Source organism: Bos taurus, chromosome 13, assembly GCF_002263795.3.
Source record: "Bos taurus isolate L1 Dominette 01449 registration number 42190680 breed Hereford chromosome 13, ARS-UCD2.0, whole genome shotgun sequence".
Lineage (NCBI taxonomy): Eukaryota > Metazoa > Chordata > Mammalia > Artiodactyla > Bovidae > Bos > Bos taurus.
In genome coordinates this window covers 29,927,134-29,951,397 of record NC_037340.1, presented here as the reverse complement: position 1 = coordinate 29,951,397, position 24,264 = coordinate 29,927,134, and the positions used below count along the sequence as shown (strand labels likewise).

Here is a 24,264-nt window from a genome sequence, read left to right as displayed (position 1 = left end):
TGGTAGGATGGAATCACTGACTCAATGGACATGAGTTTCACCAAACTCAGGAAGACAATGAAGGACAGGGGAGCCCGGTGTGCTGCATGCAGTTCATGGAGTTGCAAAGAGTCAGACACGACTTAGCAACTGAACAACAATATTTAAATGATGAAACATAAAAGTTTATTCTTCTATTCTATTTTTGTATACACTTGAAATTTTCAATAAAAAAAAAGTTTTTTAGAAAAAGGAGATTGACAGAGAGTGTTAGGGAAGATGAAGAGCAGCCAAAGTTTCCACACAGACACAGAGAACAGACTGGTGGTTGCCAAGGGGGACGGGGCTGGGGGAGGTAAGGATTGGGAGTTTGGGATTAGCAGACGCAAACTAGTATGTATGGAACAGATAAACAACAAAGTCCTACTGCATAGCCCAGAGAACTAAATTCAATATCCTGTGATAAACCATAATGGAAAAGAATATATACTCAAAACTTTGCTGTACTGCAGAAATTAATAGAACATTGTAAATCAACTATGCTTCAATACTTTTTTTTTTTAAGAGAAATACCCAAGGAACAAATGTTTTCACAACATTTCTAATTTGTTTAAGGTGCAGAATTTTAAAGGGTTTGGAAAAAATAAGACTCAGAATCTTGATATCTGCCTAGAATTAGGTTAAGAAATCTGAGTTTCCCTCCCAACTCCTGTTTTTGACTAGTATCCCAGAAAGCAACAATTCTTAAATCTGACCAAAAGGATAGTATAGCAGCGCCATCTACTGAGCCCTCGATATTTTTACACAGCAGCTTGGAAAATGTCCTATAGTATACAAAAAGTAGGCTGAAGTCAAGCACAGTGTAAACAAAATGCCTTAGAAGAACTTGTACAATTACTTTATTCTATTTTTTCTTTAGTTAAAAATATGAAGATGGATCATGTAACAACAATACATGTAAAGGATGTATATCAGATGGTGAGGCTTTGTCTTGTTTTGATTTGTCTAATTACCACACTGTCCTATTAACTACCACACTGTCATAACACTTCTCACAAAAAAAGACAGACTTAAACATATTTGGGGCTTCCCAAGTAAGCGTCAGTGGTAAAGAACCCACCTGTCAACTCAGAAGACATAAGAGACATGGGTTCGATCCCTGGATTAGGAAGATTCCTTGGAGGAGGGCATGGCAACCCATTCCAGTATTCTTGCCTCCAGAATCCTATGTTTTGAGGAGCCTGGCTTCAGTCCATAATGTCGCAAAGAGTTGGACACGACTGAAGGGACTTAGTACACACTCAAGCAAAGATATTTTACTTCAGAATTGTGGGGCAAAATGACGTCCTCCAGATTTCTAAGGTGGTGTGGAGCCCACGTGAGCCGTTTGCCAAGGGCTCCTGACTGTGAGCTCAACTCAACAAGATGCCGGCCGAGCGCGCCCGCTCCCGGAAGTGGAAGGGACAGACTCCCAGAAGCGGAAGCAGCTACAGGAGCTCGGGCTCCAGGAGACGCCTTGGGCCTCCTTCACCACTTCACCTCTCTATGCATTCATTTTTCAGTCTGTGAAAAGGATGGTAAGTCATCACTAACAGGTTTTTTATGGAGATTTGAGAGCAGCAGCATCACTTCTTCAAGCCCTCCGGGAGGAAAGACAAGGAATTCCCTGAAGCCTCTCCTCTCCTGTGCCTGAGCCAATTTGGGGAATATCCTCGCCTCTGCACAGGGGACCAAGAGAGGATGCTGATGCTGTGATTCTTTCACTAGTAAGTGTGAGGGAAAGAGTCGTGTTTGAAATCAGGAAGGAGAATAGGAGTCATTTGGTGAGGAACATTTAAGTTCTTCCTTGCAAGACTGTCTTAATCCTTTTATTTACTGAGCTGGTCTACAAGGGTGTCAAAAGGCCAAAACAGCCCAAGGTCTCCCAGGATTGAAGGGGAATCTGGCCTGACCTGGCCATGTGTCTCATTGCAAAACTGTGTTTTCCATAGTGGGGCCAGAAAATGATTCTAAGTAGAAGGGAAACCACAGCAATGAATGTTCAGAGAATTGAGTTCACACTCAGTTTTATGTCAGGGGGTTACATCTGGACAAGGAGAAAGAGGCAGAAAGAAGGCATGGACCTCAGGGTTCTCATAATTTCCAAAGGAAGGTGTCAGCAGTGTGTCTTAGAGACTGAGGTTCCCTGGAATCCTTGAAAGTGTGGCCTGAAAGCCTTCCAGGTGATCCTCATATGGAGCCATAGGTGAGGCCTATTTATTCATTCTACTTTTAGTTATTTGATTGTTTCAAGCTTGGGGTTATTACAAATAATCTGCTATGAATATTCTTATAGATGTCTTATGTTGCTTTTATGTACATAGGTTGGACCTGTCCTTTGGAGTGAAATTGCTGAGTCACAGATAGTGACCATGTATTTTAAATCATCTAAACTGAGACACTTTTGAGAGTAAAGGGTGGTATTAAAAATAATTAAAATGTAGAGCCTTCCCTGATAGTCCAGGGGTTAAGATTTCACACTCCCAACACAAAGGGCAGAGGTTCTGTCCCTGGTTGGGGAACTCGGATCCTGCATGCTGCATAGCTTGGCATTAAAAAAAAATCCCTATTGGGCCAGTGGTTAGGACACCATGGTTCCACTACCAGGAGCCTCTGTTCAATCCTTGATTGAGGAACTGAGATCCTGCAAGTTTCAAGGTGTGGCCAGAATATAGAATAAAAAATAAAATTTATTTACTAGCCAACAAATTTTTTCAGTAAATTGGTAGACCTTTGTAGAAAGATGATTCAAAACTGATTTTCAAAAATAAAATCTCTTCTAAAATATTAAAATAACGTATACCTCAGGTGGCACTAGTGGTAGAGAACCTGCCTGCAAATGCAGAAGACATAAGCGACGCAGGTTCGATCCCTGGGTCAGGAAGATCCCCTGGAGGAGGGCACAGCAACCTATTCCCATATTCTTGCCTAGAGAATCCATGAACAGAAAAGCCTGGTGGGCTATAGTCTATGGGGGTCACAAAGAGTCAAACATGACTGAAGAGACTTAGCACAAATGCACACGTACCCATGTACCTTAAAGTAAAATTCTAAAAAACATTCATATTCATAATGTGATTTTTTTTTAAAAAACAGGGTAACTTCTTGGTACATAGTCACATACATAAATTAGAGTTTTAGCCAGATCTAGTATTTTTTTTTTCTGAAGAACATATATTTTAATACAGTCTTACAAATATGTTTTGCAAAATTTCATCCATATTGCATTTTATGCCTAATAAACTTGGTGGTTGACACTTTCAGTAGACTCTTCTCCATAGAATATATATTTTAATACAAATGCTCTTTCTATGAGAGAAAGCTCATAGGTACTATGTAAGCTCAGAGCAAAGTGTTTAATGAAAGATCATCTCAATTCTAGTTTCTGTCACCTTATAATGTGTAAATATAAAGCCTAATATTTTCCATAAATACTGTCTTTTTCTCTATTTAAAATACTTTCCGTCCAGGGCAGGAATAGTGATGAAGACGTAGAGAATGAACATGTGGACTCAGAGGGGTAAGGGGAGGATAGGACAAATTGGGAGATTAGGACTGACATATACACACTACTGTATTTAAAATAGATAGCTAGCGGGAAGCTGCTGCATAGCGCAGGCTGCTCAGCTTGGTGCTCTGTGATGACGTGGAGGGATGGAATGTGGGGGTGGGCAGGAGACTCAAGCGGGAGGGGATATATGCACATATCTGGTTCACTTCATTGTACAGCAGAGACTAACACAACATTGTAAAGCAATTATATTCCAATTAAAAAAAAAAAAACTTTCCTTCAGCAAATACTTTATAAGCAAAACTTAAGAAATACATTGTCTGTCTAAATTTCTTTCAGATGTTTTGCCACATATATTTATAGCAAAATTATAGGCCTTCTCAATTAAATTTACTTTTGGTTAGAATATAAATATGTCCAATTAAAAGTAAGAACTCTATCAAACATGTCAATATAGTTCAAAATACAGTTTCAAAATTAAATCTGGTACAGTATTTGAGACTTTTTCATTTATTTGCACCCCCTCCCGCTGCCAATTGCTTTTCTAGGGATAAATTTCAATGCCTTTCTCATTACAAACTCAGTTTTCAATAATTCAAAGTGGTAAAAGCTTCAACAGCTGCAGGGTCTTTTAACATTTTGATTAATATTTTCAATGTATTGTGAACAAAATTCAACCAAAATATAAAGGACCCTCTTCTAATACCATTGCATGACATTAGGTATATTAACAAAGTAATATTAAAATGCTCATATATTTCTAAAACAATAATGAGTAGCAAATAGATGATATATATGTATATATACACATACATATATGTGGGTTTCCCAGGTGGCTCAGTGGTAAAGAGCCCATCTACCAATGCAGGAGACTTGGGTTTGGTCCCTGGGTTGGGAAGATCTCCTGGAGAAGAAATTGGCAACCAACTCCAGTATTCTTGCCTCGAAAAATCCCGTGGACAGAGGAGTCTGATGGGCTTTGGTCCATGAGGTAGCAAAGAGTCAGATACGATTGAGTGAGCACTTTGAAGAAATATAAGACTCTTGTCCATTTTTTAACTGAGTTTTTTTTTTTTTTTTTGGTCTCATTGTTAAGTTGTAGGAGTTCTTTATATATTGTTCATATTAATACCTTATCAGATAAATGATTTGCAAATATTTTCTCCTTCTCTGTGGGTTGTCTTTTCACTCTTTTGATAGTGTCTTTGGATAAACAAAAGAAAAGGACATTTTTTGACACATAAGCAAAGTGAATGTGCACTACAACCAATTCCAAATACATTGCTACTCCACGCTGCTGCTAAGTCATTTCAGTCGTGTCCGACTCTGTGCGACCCCATGAACTGCAGTCTACCAGGCTCCTCTGTCCATGAGATTTTCCAGGCAAGAGTACTGGAGTGGGTTGCCATTGCCTTCTCCATTCTACTCCATAGGTTTCTTTATTTAATAATATTGTTTTTATCTCAGTGTAATATTCTACCAAAATTCACATTTGTACTATCACCACAGAATATTATCTTTAGTGTTGTTTAAGTGAATCCATAGTAGCATTCACCACCATATCATACATTTTTCTCTTTAATGGAATGGATTTTATAACTTTTACACTGACTCAATCAAGTAGAGGTGAAAATTCAGCTATTCAGCTCTTGTGATTTTCTATTTAACATCAATGCATTGCTATAAAACTGTTATCATTTAATAACTGTTTGAAAAGTTCCTGTTCTGCTTATAGAGTGAGCCTATCACTTCATTTTGTGTCTGCACAAGATAACTTGAAATTTTAAAATGAGCAAAATTAATTTGCAATTCATCATTTCGTCTTAATGAAAAGTCATGCTTTATGAAATGACATGTAAATCCTCCTTTTGTGGCTGCTTACAGACTTCCTCAGATGACTACTGCCTTAATGTATGTGCAGACATTTCTTAGGTCTGTTTGTGCCTTTTGGTTCTCACATGGTCAGTCATGTCACTTTGCCCCAGGATGGACAGTTGATATCAACAATTATTTTGTGAAAATAATATATCATCATTTTCCTTGAGAAACTGCAGCAGTACTTTTCTTATTACACATACACTACCATCATTTGATCCCACTACTCCCAAGAAAATTTACTGTGAAATAAAGCATTGCCAAATAATGGCATAAGTAAATAGACAATTGTATATTTATATCAAGCAATACATAGTAAAACCACTGTAGTAAGAGTATTTAGACTACCCTTAATTCACTATATTTTCTCAGCCTCTATTTTCTACATATATTTCAAATACATCTAACATAATTTCTGAACTTTCCCACTGACTATACCAGCTGGCAGCTTACTGGTTCTATGCTTCTTTCAGGCCAGTGCGTAACGGTTTTGGCACAACAGGCTTATATTACACCAAATGGCCAGCAGGGGCAGCAGTGTCAAGAGCGTTCACTACAAGTTAAAACTGGAAATATAATAGCTATCCCTGGGACTTAAGTGTTTCAGAAGTGTGTTATCTCTGGTTGCTTTAAAGATTCAACAGTATGTTACAGTAGAAACTATCTTTAGTCATATGTGTCCCAGGCTACAAGGCAAAAGCTGGATGAATAAAATAGAAGTCCATTAAACTTTCCCTGACTTATTTGAGTACAACAATCAGTAACAACATTTTGTTTAAATGAAAAAGTCAAGGACAAATGCTAAACTAAAAGCATTCTGAAAAAATATACATGAGTCAAAACTGTTCACAGAAAACCAGGACAAGGCTCCCTGACCATAGGGAATGGCCACCTTCCACTGGCGATTCCCCAAAGTGATCGTTGGAATTTACATCCCCACCAACAGCATAAGAGAGATGCAATGACTCCACTTCCTCACCAACATTTGGCACCATTTGTCTTTTAAGTTTTGACCTTTTTGGTATTTATACAATCCTACTACATTGTGGTTTTGATTTTACTTCCCCTGTTTAATGAAGAGATGAGCACGTGTTTATTGGATATAACCTTTTTTGAGGTGACTGTCCAAACCAACTTGTCTGTTGGGTTGTGTATGTATGTGTATTTTTCTTATTGATTTGTAGCAGTTCAAAGAATCTGCCTGCAATGTGGGAGACCCAGGTTCAATCCCTGGGTCAGAAAGGGTCCCTGGAGAAGGAAATGGCAACCCACTCCAGTATTCTTGTCTGGAGCATTTCAAGGACAGAGAAGCCTGGCGGCTGACAGTCCATAGGATCACAAAGAGTCAGACATGACCGAGTGACTTTCACTTTATTTGACTTCACTAGCAGTTCTTAATATATTTGATAAATAGCACTCGTTCACTTTCGCTTTTCACTTTCATGCACTGGAGAAGGAAATGGCAACCCACTCCAGTGTTTTTGTCTGGAGAATCCCAGGGACGGCGGGGCCTGGTGGGCTGCCATCTATGGGGTCACACAGAGTCAGACATGACTGAAGCGACTTAGCAGCAGCAGCTATACGTGTTGTAAATATATTATACTACCCTCAGGTTTGCTTTTTGGCCTTCAAATGATTTGTTTGGGAGAATTAAAATTCTTAATTTTTGCTGTTTGCCATATCCTTTTTGATAAATCTTTCTTTTTCCAAAGGTCATGAAGATATTATCCTATGTTGTTGTCTCAAAGCTTTTTTTTTTTAAACCTGTCATATTTAGATATACAATCCTGATGGAATTGATTTTGAGATAGTAAAAAATAGGGATGATGGTTTTTTTCATGTTGATATAGACTTGATTGAACTTTTTTTTTTCCCCCTAAAGAGTGTCCTTTTCCTATTGAGTTTCAGTGGGGATCCTTCAGAAATCAGGTAATCGCTGTGTTTAGGTCTGATTATTGAATCTCTCCGAGAAGGCAATGGCAACCCACTCCGGTAATTTTGCCTAGAGAATCCCATCGACAGGAGAGCCTAGTGGGCTGCTGTCTATGGGGTCACACAGAGTTGGACACGACTGAAACAACTTAGCAGCAGCATAGAATCTCTATTCTCTTCCACTAATCTATTTGACTATTACCCTCTGCCAGTACCATCCCCCATCTTGATATTATGATAACCCTACAATAAGTTGGTTTCTAGTGGTATGAATATTCATTTATGTAATTATTTTTAAAGTCTGGCTTTAAAAATGCAAAGATCCTAGGTTCTTTGCATTTCCATATAAATTTTAGAATCAGCTTTTCAGTTCTCACCAAAACTAAATTCTGCTCAGACTTTTACTGGGCTGTGGCATGTCTATGGACCAACATGGTGGGGGAACTGATAGCATACTGAGTCTTCGAGCCATGAATATGGCATATTCTTCTATTTCTTTAAATCTTTTTTCATTTCTTTCGGCGGTACTTTGTATTTTTCAGTGCGGACATCTTGCACTCTTTTAGATTTATTCCTATATATTTTACAACTTTGTGTTAGTGTAAACTCTATTTTAATATCATTTTCTAACTGCTTATTGCTATCATATAGAAATGCAACTGTTTATATTCTGAACTTGTATCCAACAACCTTGTTAAATTCATCTAAGTCCAACGAGTTGCCTATACATTCTTGTAGATTTTTCTGATACATGAAGCCATGTAATATGTGAGTAATGGCAGCTTACTTCTTCCTTTATAACCTTTATACCATTGTTTTTTTTTATATACTTCATATATTCCTAGTTGCATTGGCCATGACCTTCAGGATTTCTATCCTTCTTTTTATAATTAGATTTCAATTTGCTAGAGTTTTGTTTTGGATTTTTTTTCTTCTGTGCTCATGAAAGGGATTGGTCTGTAATTGTCTTTCCTCTAAAATCCTTGTCATATTTAGTATCAAGTTTATACTAGCCTTGTGTTTTAAAAAAAAAAAAAAGTGGAAAACATTTCTGCTTTTTCTGTTCTCTGGTAGGGTTTGTGTAAGATTAGCATTATCTGTTCCTTAAATGTTTAGAAGTCACTAGTAAAACTGGCAGGGATTTTTCTTCGTTGGAAGGTTTTAAATGATAGATTCCATAGATTCAAATCACTTAACATATATAATACTATGAAGTTTTTCTATTGCTTATTCCATTAGTTTGGGTAAGTTCTGTTTTTCAAGGCATTTGTCCATGTCATCTTATTTGCTGAATTTATTGGCAGAAAGTTGTTCATAATGTTCTCTTGAAAGAAAGTGGAAGTCACACTAATATGAGAAATAAAAAGAAAACCTAACTATAGCTCTTAAAAATGATTAAAAAAAATGTTCTCCTAGCATCTTTTTTATCATTTATAAGATCTATAGTTAGGTTTCCATTTTATTTCTCATATTAGTGTGCCTTCTCTTTCTTTCTCTCTCCCATTTTTTTTTTTTTTTGCTTGATCTGCTTACTAGAGATTAATACATTTTATTAGTCTTGTTCTTTATTTCAGTGCAGTTCTGCTGATAGCAAGTTCTCTACAAAAATATCTTTATTTCATAACAATTTTAGAAGGAAATTTTTAATTACATATAGTGTTCAAAGTTTTCAGTTATTTTCTTTCATCACCAAGAAGATGTTGCTCATTGAATTATGGCTTCCATTGTTTCTGTTTTGGGGTCAGCTGTCAGTCTTATTGTTCCTTCTTTGAGGTTATGTTTTATCACCCTCCAGCTGCTTTTTGGTATTTCCCTTTGGCTTTGTTTTTTTCAGCAGTTTTACTATGCTGTTCCTACATATGGTTTCCTTTATATTTACCCTGAGTGGCGATCACAATGCCTCTTGAGCCTGATGTCTTTAGTGGAAACTAAAATTTGTTTTGCTTTCTTTTAAATTCCTCTGGTTTCAAAGGTAATAAATAATCAAATATTTCCCTGATATATAAATTCAAGAAGTAATTAAAAATGCATACAATAATCACACATATGAAATCAAAATATTAATTTTATTCCTAATAAGTTTAGAGTGGAGGAAAAAGAGAACTAAGATGATAAGCAGCTCTCTAATAATCCACCTGAAGACTAGACTTCAGAACAACTTTCCCAAGGGAGAATTTTCATCTGCAGAACAGGCATCTTTTCTCTGAATTGCAGCCTAACACTTATTTAACCACAATAGTAAGAAAGAGGGAAATGATCCCATAATCTAGAAGGTAGAGCATATATGCTTACCTCATGGAAAACTGAGGCAGAAATCTATAAACATTCTCTGTGGACAAATAAGCCAAAAAACCAGGAGGAGCCAATTTTACATACTCAGTTCTTTATTTTAGTCTCATTGATCAGATAAACCACTTCCTCTCTCAGGTGAAGGGACAGGAAGGGGTTTCTCCCATATTTTTCCCTCCTGAGGAATCAAGTGAAAATTTCCCCCACTCCATGGTGATAAACTGCCTGAGATTAGCAATTCCCATAAGGTAGATAATACCTACACTAAGAAGCCTTTTTTTCTATCCGGTTCCTGATCCAAAAGTTTAATTAATTTTTTAGTGCATAATTTAGATTGTCTAGAAATTCCTAAAGACTTGATCCATATTCCTTTAGCTTGTGAAAACTTGCAAAAGTAAATACAAGTATATTCAAATTTCAGTGCAGATGAACTCATGGTTAGAGAGATTGTACAAACTGACAAACTTTGATTTAGTCAGAAAAAGGAATCATGGAAAGTAAGAATGGCTGAGCTGAATTATGAAGAATAAAATAAATATTCCAAATCCTATCATGGACACAGAGGTATAACAGGCTGAACTTGGGCAATTTGTAACTTTTTACTTCTTTACACTACTTACCAATACAGTGAAAGTAGGCTAAATAGTCTAACATTTCTTCTAGCTCTAACAGTTCATGTTCCTGATGTAATAAACCACAGTATATCTGGAAGCTCTATGAAGCTCTATGGATAACATTATCCATGGATAATGTTATCGATGGAGCTATGTTTCCCCAAAATTTGTGTGTTGAAGTTCTAACCCTCTAGTACCTCAGAATGTGACTGTTTTTGGAGAAAGTATCTAAAAGAGGTAATTAAGTTAAAATGAGGCTGTTACAGTGAGCCCTAATCCAGTCTGATAGGTGTCCTCATAAGAAGTAGAGATCAGAATTTATAGGGAGACACCAGAGGCATGCTCTGGGATGCATAAACAGCAGGAGGATGGCCATATGCAAGCCAAATAGAGAGACCTCAGTGGAACCCAACCCCTCTGGCACCTTGATCTTGGACTTCTAACTCTAGAAAATAGAGGAAATAAATTTCTGTTGTTTATCTACCCCACCCAGGGTATTTAGTTATGGCAGCCTCAGCAGACTAATACACAAGGGGGCCCCCAGGCTACCTTGAAACTGGTTTTAGCAGGATGACACAGTGAGAAGGAATGTCTCTAGCTCCAAAAAGCCTCAGAAAGTAAGGTAAGTCTTTCTAGAATGTCTCCTGAGGAGACACAAAAGGAGAAATTACATTGTACAACACACAGGAAAACTTCCTAAAACTTGTGTTAAGCCACTGCTTTCCCTAAAATTCCACATCTCATAGCAACTGCTTATCATCTCTCCATTCCTCCTCTTCCTCCTTCAAAATAAAAAATGAAAAGCTTCTCCAAGCTCTTCTTCTAAGATATTTTAATCTTACCAAGATTAAATGCATTTCCTTATATATCTAAATTGAAACTTCTCTAGACTTCTCCCTGGAGAAGGAAATGGCAACCCACTCCAGTACTCTTGCTTGGAAAATCCCATGGATGGAGCAGCCTGGTGGGCTACAGTCAATGGGGTTGCAGAGAGTGGAACACAACTGAGTGACTTCACTTTCCCTCACTTAGACTTCTCCCAATCCTCTCTACCTGTCTTGCTATTAGCATAAAAAAACTCATTAGTGAATCCATGCAATCCTTAAATCCTTTCTTCTTCAAAGCTGGGATAATATAAAGAAACTCTAACTCATATGTGAATATATTTAATGTGTCTTTTGTTATTTCTAACATATATGTTATTTCAACCATACTAGAGTTTATGTTAATGTAGTGATTTTTGGAAAGCACCTAAAGATGGAGGCTGGTTGCCAAGGGAACCAATGATGGATAGAAGGTTGGAACTTAAGCCCCCACTCTCTGATTTCTGAGGAGGGGAGAGGAGCTGGAGGTTGAATCAATCACCTGTGGCCAATGACTTAATTGGTTATGCCTATGTAATGAAACTGGGTTTCCCAGGTGGTGCTAGTGGTCAAGAAGCCGCCTACCAATGCTAGAGATGTAAGAGACGCTGGTTCCATCCCTGGGTCAGGAAGATCCCCTGGAGGAAGCAACAGCAACCCACTCCAGTATTCTTGCCTGGAGAGTCCCATGGACAGAGGAGCCTGGCAGGCTACAGTCCATAGGGTTGTAGAGTCTGACACGACTGAAGTGACTTAGCATGTACACATGCGTGTAATGAAGCCTCCCTAAAACTCAGAAGGACACGGTTTGGAGAGCTTCTGGGTGGAGGTGTGGGAACACGAGGAGGCTCTGGAGGAGTGTGAAGCCTGGAGAAGGCAAGGAAGCATCAGACTCTGTCCCACACATCTGCATCTTTTCTATCTGGCGCTCCTGAGTTCTCTCCTTTTATAATAAACTAGTGATCTAGTTTATTATAGGGCTTCCCTGATAGCTCAGTTGGTAAAGAATCCGCCTGCAATGCAGGAGACCCCAGTTTGATTCCTGGGTCAGGAAGACCCTCTGGAGAAGGGATAGGCTACCCACTCCAGTATTCTTGGGCTTCCCTTGTGGCTCAGCTGTTAAAGAATCTGCCCACAATGCAGGAGACCTCGGATCAATCCCTGGGTTGGGAAGATCCCCTGGAGAAGGGAAAGGCTACCTACTCCAGTATTGTGGACTGAAGAATTCCACGGACAGTATAGACCATGAGGTCGAAAAGAGTTGGACACGACTAAGCAGCTTTCACTTTCAATGATATAATATGTAAAGTGCTTCTCTGAGCTCAGTAAGCTGCTCTAGCAAATTTATCAAATGCCAGGAAGGGGTCACTGGAACCTCTAATTTATCGCCAGTCAGAAGCACAGGTGATAACCTGATCTGTGACTGATGTCTGATAGGGGTTGGGGAATGGGGCAGTCTTGTAGGACTGAGTCCTTAACCTGTGAGATCTGTCTCTAAGCAGATAGTGTCAGAGTTGAATTATAGAATACTGTGTGTGTGGTCAGGTCAGTTAATGTGATTGCTCTCTTGCTCTCTATACATCCCCTGTCTGACCAGTGCCTGCTTCACCTACACCTACTCACACAACTGACCTTCCTGGTACTTGCCCCAGGTCTCACCAGCTGGTGATTATTCTTAATCAAAGGCGAGGTGAAGGGTGTGTTCCTCAACTGGTTTCCCTGGTAACTAATGATCCCACCTGAGGTCAATTTCCCTGTAACTGATAATTCCCCACACTCTCCTACCCATCCTACCCGCCTTCCACCTCTAAACAGTGGGGTGTTGCTCCAGGACCTTGCTTCAGACGTGTAAGATCCCTCCCCACCTGTTAAACCAGTGACATCTCTATTGCTGACTTCGGAATCTCTTCAGTCTTGAAGCACAGCCTTGAGATTCCCAATTGTTGTCTGAGAGTGCACAGTGGTCAGGGAAATCCCCATGTCATAATTGGGTACTGATCCTTTTTTATGTCCCATCTAGGAAAACTCAGTGATGTTTAGAAAGTGAAAATTTCAAGAAGCCAGGTTTGGGGGATGGTGGCATAAATTGCCAAAACAACAGTTGTGCATTTATTTGGTTTGCTTTCTTTGTTTTCTAATTTGCTTTCTTTTATTCACAAATTACCATCTGTGTGAGTGAATCAAAACAGTTGTTTTGATTTCATATAGAAAGAACTTAAATATTGAATCATCTAACAACAACAGAAATGTTTCATAAGTAAATTAATTAAGTGAAAAAACTTCAGTATGTTGATTTAAAAGGAAAACCCATGCTTTAATTTAGGGGAAAAAAAAAACAGGAAATTCCCTGTAATAAAAAAAAAAAAAAATGTGTTTTAAAGGACACACTGAATTCCCCTGAGGCAATAGAAACATTTTGTGTTGTATAGTTTTCCACAGATGAACTCTACAATGCCAGGGCAGGCTCTGTTCTTACATGTAAGAAAGATGTAAGATCTTTCTTACATCTTCAGTGCCAGAAAGGAAGGGAATCAGCAATTATCCTAATATTAACAAGTGATTTTGCTTTGGCGAGTCTTCTCCAAAGAAAATAAAGGTGGTTTACATAAGGAAAGCCATCAAAACAAAAGGATCCATTCAGGAGAAATCGGCAAGAATTTGAACAGCTACTGAAACTACTCTCAGTCAATTCCAGCAGGAAACTTACAGTGTTTTCCATTTCAGAGAAACACATCTTACCTCAATAATTATTTATCAAGACATGTGAAGTGAAGCAACTCTTTTAAGTATTCTGTTTTATAGAGAATAGCATAAGGGGAATTTCTGGAGAACTTAATGATCCTGTGTGTGCCATGATAAATTCCTTCAATTTTGTCTCACTTAACGAGGGGCAGGGGCCCAGGTGGGTATACAAGGAAATCTAAATCTATAGCACCAGTCCTCCAGACTCCTTGAGAATCAGGGTGTTGTCTTATTCATTCACAAGGACTCAGCTTAGTAGGTCATCGAGATGTATTTGTTTAATTAAATTACATTAAGTCAAATGGTATTTTGAAAGCTACAGTTTCATTAGGAAAGAACAGAAACTAATAGTACTCTTGCCTGGAGAATCCCATGGACGGAGGAGCCTGGTAGGCTACAGTCCATGGGGTCTCAAAGAGTTGGACACGACTGAGCGACTTCACTTCCTTCCTTGTACTTTTTCTTTGATCCAACTGAGAAGCTTCTTTTGCCTGTCCCTTTATTCCTTTGCTCTACTTGACAGCAAACATCTTGAGGAAAAGGAACCTGCCTTACTTGTCTTCCTCCTCTCAGTGTAGCATAATAAGAGTTCAATAACTACTTTTTAAATGAATGAATGGTCAATAAATAGTTCTTTAGATTCCCTTTTATTAGAAATTACAACACTATCCCCCTGCAGAGAATCTGGTTAAAGAAATTGTGACTCAGGGACACTGAAAAATAAAATCCAAAAAAGGTGATGGGATGACAATACGCAGACTAAGCTTGCATGTCTTACCTCTGTCCAGTAAAAATTTCAAATCTAATATAGATATTCTGGGGTCAGCAGAAACGCAAAAGACCAATTGAATAATACTAATAAGGAATGAATTATGTGCATCAATATACAGTCCAAACTTTACAAGTTTTAGTATTAGGAGATGACATAAACCAAATCAGAAAAAGCAGTGTAAATGCTAAGTTCAAAACAAATGGTCAAGATAAGCAGTGACAAAAGGGACATATAATTAAGGTGATGATAATCTTGCTCTAGTTGCCACCTTGACCCCCAAAACTTGCATTGTCTTCAAGGATTCCTGAATTTCTATCAACTTGTAAAAGATAATAACAAATCATTCTTAAAGGTTATTAACGGTTTGGCATTTGTCATGTTAGTCCTCATAATACCCTAAGAGGGAAATATCATTAATCCAGTTTTATAGATGAGCAACTTGAAGTTCAGGTCTGCCTGACTCCAAAACCTATGTTCATCTTTATTTTTTAACTGAGATATAATTATATATAATAATGTGCATTTAGGTGCAAAAAATGTAGTTTAAGGTGCGTTGATTTGATACATTTGTATATTGCAATATGATTACCACCTTAGTTCTAGCTAATACCTCTAACATGTAACATAATTATCATTTCTTTTTTGTGGTGGGAACAATTAAGATTTGCTTTCTTAGCAACTTTGGAAGTTTATAGTACAGCATTGTTGACTATCATCTCCACCCTGTGCATTAGCTCTCCAGGACTGATTTATCTACCAGTTTTAAGGTTTACCCTTAAAAAACATCTCTCTTCTTCCCCCGCATCCCTACCCCATGGTAGCCACCATTCTGCTTCTATGGTATTGCTGTTATTTAATTGCTAAGTCGTGTCCAACTCTTCTGCAACCCCGTGGACTGTAGCCTGCCAGGCTCCTCTGACCATGGGATTTTCCAGGCAAGAATGCTGGAGTGGGTTGCCATTTCCTTCTCCAGGGGATCTCTGTTTCTATGAGTTTCAGCTTTTGAGGGTTTTTTCCTGCTTCTATGAATTCAGGTTTTTTAGATTTCACATGTAAGTGATATACAGTATGTGTCTTTTCCCACCTGACTTGTCTCAGTTAACACAATGCCCTCAAGTTCCATCCATGTTGTCACAAATGGCAGTGCTTACTTCTTTCTCATGGCTACAGAATATCTGTCTGTCTGTCTATATAACATCTTCTTTATCCGTTCATCCATTGATGGACATTTGGGTTGTTTTCATATCTTAGCTATTCTGAAAAATGCTGCAGTGAAATGGGGGTGCAGATATCTCTTCAGACTCCTGATTTCATTTCCTTTGGACGAATACCAGGAGTGGGCTTGCTGGATCATATAGTAGTGCTATTTTTAACTTTTTGAGGAAACTTCATGCTGTTTTCCAAAGTTAAACCCATGTTCTCTATCACCATCCTCAATTACTCTGTATCCTTAGTAGTTTATTGACATCTGGAGCACAAATTGATCAATTTAATAAAAGTAACAAGAGTCTCTCACAGACATAGAGAACAGACTTATGGTTGCCAAGGGGGAGGGGGTTGGGGGAGAGATGGATTGGGAGTTTGGAATCAGTGATACAAACTATTATATATAGAATGAATAAACCACAAGGTCCCAGTGTATAGCACAGGGAACTGCATTCAATATACGGTGCTAAACTATAATGAGAAAAAATATGAAAAAGAATGTGTATTTATGTATATCTGACGCCCTTTGCTGTACAGCAGAAATTAACACAATACTGTAAATCAACTATACTCCATAAAATTTTAAATAATAATAGAGTCTCACTAGTTGCAGATCCAGGGCTTGAATTCAGCTGTTTATATATTTAATTCGGTATGATTTCCATGACACGCCTCTGTCTCTCCATTGCTAGATGCTCTATTGCTTCTTTCCAAACACATTTCCTCATCTTTTTCTAACGTGAGTCATCCAGTCCCTTGTCCTTGTTGCTGAGGTTATAGTAGGTTCTATTGCAAGCCCGGTCACTGCCTTGTATGGAACAGGGACAATTGCCAGTTCTAAGAACTTGACATCTACTATCTGCTCCTGCTGCACACATCTCCCCCTCCTGCTGTATCACACCCATGCACACACACACTGCATGGCCACCACCCAACTATCCCAACCGCCTAGTAACCACAGACTCTGTTTCCTGTTTCCACCCCCTTGTGCCTGACCCTTTCTAGTCCAACTGCCCTCCTTGTTTATTTCCTCAATTCCTAGGTCAGCCTTTAAGAAGTCCATAGTGCTCGTCACCAAGCAAACATCAGAATTTAAAAAAAAATGGATCCACAGAATCAGACTTCAGTTTCTGGAAAGATGATATAGACAAGATAGCCTGAAACTTTCAATGTAAAAATGCTAGGTCAAATATAAAAATCACCCTTTTGTGTGCAAAAATCAAATCAGAAGATAATGAGGTGAATTTCTAAGACCAGGAACAAAGAAGAAATACAAATCCATTTAGGGCAGGTGGACACTGAGGCCACCTGTTACCTTTGGGCCTGACTGCAGCTACGAAATTAAAAGACACTTGCTCCTTGGAAGGAAAGCTATGACAAACCCAGACAGTGTATTAAAAAGAGACATCAGTTTGCCAGCAAATGTCCCTATAGTCAAATCTGTGGGTTTTCCAGTAGTCGCGTATGGATGTGAGAGATGGACCATAAAGAAGGCTGAGTGCCGCAGAATTGATGATTTTGAATTCTGGTGTTGGAGAAGACTCTTGAAAGTGCCCTGGACTGCAAGGAGATCAAACCAGTCAATCCTAAAGGAAATCAACCTTGAATATTCATTCGAAGGACTGATGCTGAAGCTGAATCTCTGTACTTTGGCCACCTGATGCAAAGAGCCAACTCATTAGAAAGCTGGGAAAGGTTGAAGGCAGGAGGAGAAGAGAGCCCTAGAGGATGAGATGATTAGACAGTGTCACTGACTCAATGGACATGAATTTGAGTGAACTCTGGGAGATAGTGGAGGACAGAGGAGCCTGGCATGCTGCAGTCCATGGAGTCTCAAAGAGTCGGACATGATTGAATGACTGAACAACAGCAATAGAGCAGGGAAGGTAAATGACAAAGCTGGGAGCTCTTGCAAAATAGGAAGTCGGGTCACAACCTTCCCCATCCCTGCTCATTGGTTGTGCAATGCTAAAGTCTCAGGGAAGGTGTCAGTGAGAAAAGGCATTGCCCTGGCAGGAGGATTGTGAAGGACATAAAGGGGTGGATGGCTGCCTGTCATTGTGGCCACAGAAAACCTTGCACAAAGGTGGGACATAACTTCACTGCCTTTGCAGCCTAGAAAACCATAAGCCAGGAACTTTCTTCTAGAAATGCACCAGCAGAAGCGAGTGTAATTTCTCTCAGCAGGGTGGAACCTTCAGCCCATTTTGACACCTAAGAGACCACAATCTGAGATTTTATTTTAAAAGCAGGTCAACTCATTGAAATAGTCTTGCTGTGTGGCCTGAACCATGACAGACCTCATTTGGCTATGGTTGAACATCTTAGGTCTCCTAGAAAAACACAGCCCCTATAGGCAACTGGACACCAAGTTGGAATAGATGTTCTTAATCCTTGCAGTCTAGAAGAATCACCAGTAGCAATCATCATTTTGCATTCAAGTTTTTTTTTCTTTTTTTTAATTTTATTTTATTTTTAAACTTTACAATATTGTATTAGTTTTGCCAAATATTTTGATATCTATCTGGGGATCCACAATTCTTTTACATCCACACACAGATCCAGATCTATTTATAATCAGTATTCTGAAAATGAAGTTACATCATTAATGTCTTATTTTAAATGTTTTTACCTATAAGAAAGAAAGGAGCCAAGGAAAACAGGTGGCATGATTTATGCCTATTTCCTTTGTTTTTATCGGAAACCTGAACTCAGAAAATGTATTGTTTTTGTACGTGGTTATGATTTTGTTATACTAGTGATTTTATACTTTGCTTTTCACCCCACCCCCCTTTTCACTCTTAAGGAATAGAGGCATCCTCTGTAACATGTTTTGAGCAGATGAAGGAGAATGGTACTCAACAGCATCTGTCTCTGCGAAAGGCCTTGACAGAGAAGTGTGGAAGGGGCTTTGGGGGCCCCATGTGAGTCAGTGGCAATAATGTGCTTGGGTACAGCCTGTGTGTCATCGCTAGAGGACTTTAGCTTACAGGACTGGAACGAGAGGAAGAGGAACCTAGTCCACTATCTTGCTCCATAAACACGTGACAGGTGGGGGCCCCCAGACACACGTCAGAACCAAAGGACAAAATGCCCAAATAGCAGTGAGTACACACAAACGGTTCCCAGTGGTAGACACACATCAGCAACAATTGGCAAAATGCCCAAAGAGCACTTGGTGCTCCGAAGAGCAGGCAGCCTGGGTGCATACTGGTGGACTTACCTGGTGTTGGAACTTGTCAGCTCGTCCAGATGCATGTTTCCGTTCCACGAAGGAAAAGTGTACATTGACAGTCACTGCCAAGCAGTGGAGAAACAGGGAGGATCCCCAAAAGAGATGGTTTTGGCAGCTGCCAGGAACATCCCCCCAAGCCCCTCTCTCAGGCCAGGTAACCTCAAGCAGCAGCTCCTCACAGCCATCCTGGGGTGTCGTCCTGGCGGCTCTGCTCAGTGAAAACCCCCCAGGAGCCAGATATCGCAAGAGCCCAGCAGCCCCACGCTGGGAGCCAAAAACTGTAAGCAATGGTGGGTCCAAGGACTTCCCTGGTGGTCCAGTGGCTAAGACTCCCAATGCAGGGGGGTTTGATCCCTGGTCGAGGAACTAGATCCCACTTGCTGCAACTAAAGATCCTGCGTGCCTCACCAAAGATCCCACATGTGGCAATGAAGATGCCGCGTGCTGCAACTAAGACCTGGTACAGTCAAAAAAAAACAAAAAACAAAAAACCCCAACAACGTAGAAGTTCTGAAGTATAAACATCATTTTAAAACAAAGTGGGTCCAGCTGCTTGCCACTCACAAGCCAATAAAGAGCCAATAAAGAGGCAGTCATGTCTGACTCTTAGCAACCCCGAGGACTATACAGTCCATGGAATTCTCCAGGCCAGGATACTGGAGTGGGTTGCTTTTCCCTTCTCCAGGGGATCTTCCCAACCCAGGGATTGAATCCAGGTCTCCCATTGCAGGTGGATTCTTTACCAGCTGAGCCACAAGGGAAGCCCAATAAAGAGGCAAGTTTGGTGAAAAGTTGCTTTCTTTCAGAGGCCAGCAACCTGGGGGGCAAGCAGCTTCTGTCCATAGGCCAACTTCCACTGCCCCCGACAAATGGCAGTTAGTGGGCAAGAGCTTTGATAGACGGGTGGGGGTGAGGGGCAAGCTACATGCATAACAGCACAGTCAGCTCTGACAGTCATCTTGAAATTGGTCATTGGTGGCCTGACCAGCATCATCTTGATTGTCTTCAGTACAGTTAATGTTCAGTTCCAGGGTTGGTTTGTTCCCATTTCCTTGAGGCCAGTTCTCAGAACTGTGTCAGCTTATGTGATGGAATAGGAAATGGCAACCCACTCCAATATTCTTGCCTGAAAAATTCCAAGGACGGAGGAGACTTGTGGGCTATGATCTAAAAAGTCGGACACGACTGAGTGATTGAGCACGCAGATGTCATGGCTACAGTCTGCTCATCATGTGGTTAACTTCTTCCAGCTGGTGGGACTTTCAGTATCTGTAAAACAGCTCAAAAGATATGGCTCAGAATATTACCTGTAGCCCTTGCTGCTGCTAAGTCACTTCAGTCGTGTCCGACTCTGTGCGACCCCATAGACAGCAGCCCACCAGGCTCCCCCATCCCTGGGATTCTCTAGGCAAGAACACTGGAGTGGGATGGCATTTCCTTCTCCAATGCATGAAAGTGAAAAATGAAAGTGAAGTTGCTCAGTCGTGTCCGACTCTTCGAGACCCCATGGACTGCAGCCCACCAGTCTCCTCCATCCATGGGATTTTCCAGGCAAGAGTACTGGAGTGGGGTGCCATTGCCTTCTCCAGTAGCCTTTGAGGAGGAACTAAAGGTCCTTGACTTTGCTTACTTGACTCAATTATTATTGTTTTGTCCTGTTTGACTGCTCTTATTTGCTTATGCATTTTCTCCCTTCTCTGATTAAACTTTTTGTCTGGCTAAAGTTTCTCTGCAGACAAAAGACAGACAAAGGCCACAGGGTAGGGGCCCCAGGGTGCTGCTGCATTTCATTTGGGTTGTATACAGGATAATTGTATAGATTTGGGTGGAAGCATGACCTTGTCATTGTCTTTATGGTTTAAGGGGATGGTTATGGATGTTCGGTAGACAAAGAATGCAACCCACTCCAGTATTCTTGCCTGGAGAATCCCATGGACGGAGGAGCCTGGTGGGCTACAGTCCACCGGGTCGTAAAGAGTCGGATACGACTGAGCAACTTAACTTTCTCACCAACTATGGGTGTTCAGTAGACAAAGAATAGACTGTGATTATCAGTTTTATGTGTTGGCTTGGTTAGGCTACAATCCCAGTTATTCAAACATGAAACTAGGTGTTGCTGTGAAGGTATTTGAGGTTGTGACCAAGATCCATAATCACTTGACTTTAAGGGAGGTTATCCTTGATTATTTGAGTGGGCCTGATTTACTGAGTTGAAAGGCTACAAGAACAGAACTGAAGCTTCTTTAAAGAAGAAAGTTTGCCTGTGGAGAGAGCTTCAGCATATGCCGGAGGGTCCCACCCTGTTCTTCTGGATCTCCTGCCCTGTGGATTTCAGCTCTCCTCCAGAAGCTGACTCAGATGGAGGTTAGAATGCAGAAATTGCATTGGGGCTGTAACTGTACATAACACCTATTAGGAAGGAAACGGGAGCAAGATTGGACAGAATGTATGAGTCTACTGGACTCAGGCTATAACCCTCAGCCTCTCAGGAAATTTGGAGGCTGAAGAGAATTTGGACAGCAGAATACTTTGAGGTGCTAGCTGACATGTATATACAGAATAAAATAAATCAGGTACAGAGGCCAACACAATATTGTAAAGCAATTATTCTCCAATAAAAATCATAATTGAAAAAAAGAAAAGCTATGCATTGAAGTTCCTGTAAAAAAAATAAATCACGTAAAAGAAGAAATTAAAAAGGAAGCAGTATGTTTAGAATGACTTAGTAAGTTTCTAAGTAAATTTCTAAGTAAACTAAGTGAACTTCTGCACACATACTCTTTTGTTGTCTTTTTAGAACGTAATTCTTAACAATATTAGCCCAAAGTAGAGGGCAGGATTGCTTCTTGAGGGACAAAAAGATCATACTTTTTAAATGTATAAACCAGATGTACATAAAGTGCATAAACAGATATGTCTGTGGCATTAAAATTTCATGGCAGGAGTAATCTGGAAAAGATGTCTTAACAAGGCTTCTTGTGCGCCTAGTCGCTTCAGTCGTGTCCTACTCTTTGCGACACTGTGGACTGTAGCCTGCCAGGCTCCTTTGTCCATGGAATTCTTTAGGCAAGAATAATGGAGTGGGTTTCCATTTCCTTCTGCAGGGGATCTTCCTGACCCAGGGATTGAACTTGGGTCTCTTACATCTCCTGCATTGGCAGGCAGGTCCTTTACTACTCTCCTGGGAAGACACCTGGGAAGGCCTAACAAGGCTCCTTGCTGCTGCTGCTGCTAAGTCGCTTCAGTCGTGTCCAACTCTGTGCAACCCCAGAGACGGCAGCCCACCAGGCTCTCCCGTCCCTGGGATTCTCTAGGCAAGAACACTGGAGTGGGATGCCATTTCCTTCTCCAATGCATGAAAGTGAAAAGTGAAAGGGAAGTCACTCAGTCGTGTCTGACTCTTCATGACCACATGGACTGCAGCCTACCAGGCTCCTCCGTCCATGGGATTTTCCAGGCAAGAGTACTGGAGTGGCGTGCCATTGCCTTCTCCGGTTAGGGACAGGCATCAGGCTGGAAAATCATAGCTCCTCTCTAAAAAGCAGCTTCCAAAAAATAAAGTAGAAGAATCTTTGTACTGGTTTCCTGGTCTACTGTTATTTTGGTTTATTTTGTTTACATTTTTAGCTTTGGACTTGCCAGGATGAGAATATTGTGTTATACATCACCTGTTGACACAAAACTTGGAAAATTATTTCTGGCTGAAGTCCTTAATCCTGCTCCCAGAGCACTCACTTGCTTATTTTTGCTTCTGTTTCACAGTGAAACCACCAAGGGGCAGGATATCCAATATATGAGCCATGAGAGTCTTTATGAAATCATAATGAGTCTTCCTGTTATCCAGAAAGGCACGGAAAGTCACTCCAAGTTACATCATTCTGTTGTGGAAACTCATGCTGGATTGTTTGCTTTTTTGTTTTAGATTTCAAAGCGCCTTTCCCATCTGTTTCCTACTCCTCTCACATGGAGCTGGTCTGAGGGAAGAGAAGTGAGCCTACTCGCTCTGGGCCAGAGGTCTGATTGCCTGAAGTGGTATAGAAGAGCTGGTGACAAGCTCCTGTGTTGGTGATGGTCAGAGCTGGTGTCAGAAGCATCGCTTGGTAGAGAAATATCTCTGCTTCCAGGCAGCCAGCTGGGAGTGAGAAGTGTTACATCAACATTCATTGACTTCTGAATCTCATCTCCTACCCTCTCAAAATCTCTCCTCAGGTTAGCTCATCTAATTAAAGAATGAATGTAGGAATCAAAGGTGACTCATAAGTTTTCTTCATAAGTTTTTAAACTGTGGCCACACATACATAAAATTTACCATCTTAACCGTTTTTCAGTGTGCAGATCACCTACATGAAATCCATTCGCGTTGTTGTGGTCCTGTCATCACCATCCATCCTTGGAACTCTTTTCATCTTGCAAAACTGCAAGTGTTTACGCATTAAACACTAACTCCCCTCCCTACAACTCACTGGTTTTTTGTTTGTTTTTGTTTTTAAATTTTTTATTGGAGTATTTACCATGTTGTGTTAGTTTCAAGTGTACAGCAAAGTGAGTCAGTTATACATACACATGTATCCACTTTTTAAGCCTCTTTCCCCATATAGGTCATTACAGAGTATTGAATAGAATCCCCTTTGCTACACAATAGGTCCTTATTACTTATCTATTGTATTTTGCATGTAGTGTATATGTGGTGATCCCAATCTTCCGATTTGTCCCTCTCCTCCTCCTTGCCCACCAGGAACCATAAATTTATTTTCTCCATCTGTAACTCTATTTCTGTTTTGCAAATAAGTTCATTTGTAGCCTTTTAAAAAAAGATTCCACAGATAAGCGATATCATATGGTATTTGTCTTTTTGTGTCTGACGTTTCACTCAGTATGACAACCTCTAGGTCTAGACATGTTGCTGCAAAATGGCATTATTTTGTTCTTTTACCCTCACAATGGGAGAAAATATTTGCAAATGAAGCAACTGACAAGGGATTAATCTCCAAAATATAAAAACAGCTTATGTAGCTCAATATCAAAAAACACAACCCAATCAAAAAATGGGCAGATGCTCTAAATAGACATATCTCCAAAGAAGACATTCAGATGGTTAAAATGCACATGTAAAGATGCTCAACATCACTAATTATTAGAGAAATCCAGATCAAAACTGCAGTGAGGTATCACCTCACACTGATCAGAATTGCTAGCATCAAAAAGCT

The 24,264-nt window shown here is 40.0% G+C and overlaps 1 long non-coding RNA gene across 1 annotated transcript; it reads left to right on the top strand.

Moving 5' to 3' along the window:
* Positions 1-1,414: 1,414 nt before the first annotated feature.
* Positions 1,415-23,305, top strand: LOC132346853 (uncharacterized). The gene is made up of 2 exons (XR_009496818.1): positions 1,415-1,556; positions 22,980-23,305. It is a non-coding gene; the product is annotated as an uncharacterized lncRNA (long non-coding RNA).
* The last annotated feature ends 959 nt before the right edge of the window (positions 23,306-24,264 follow it).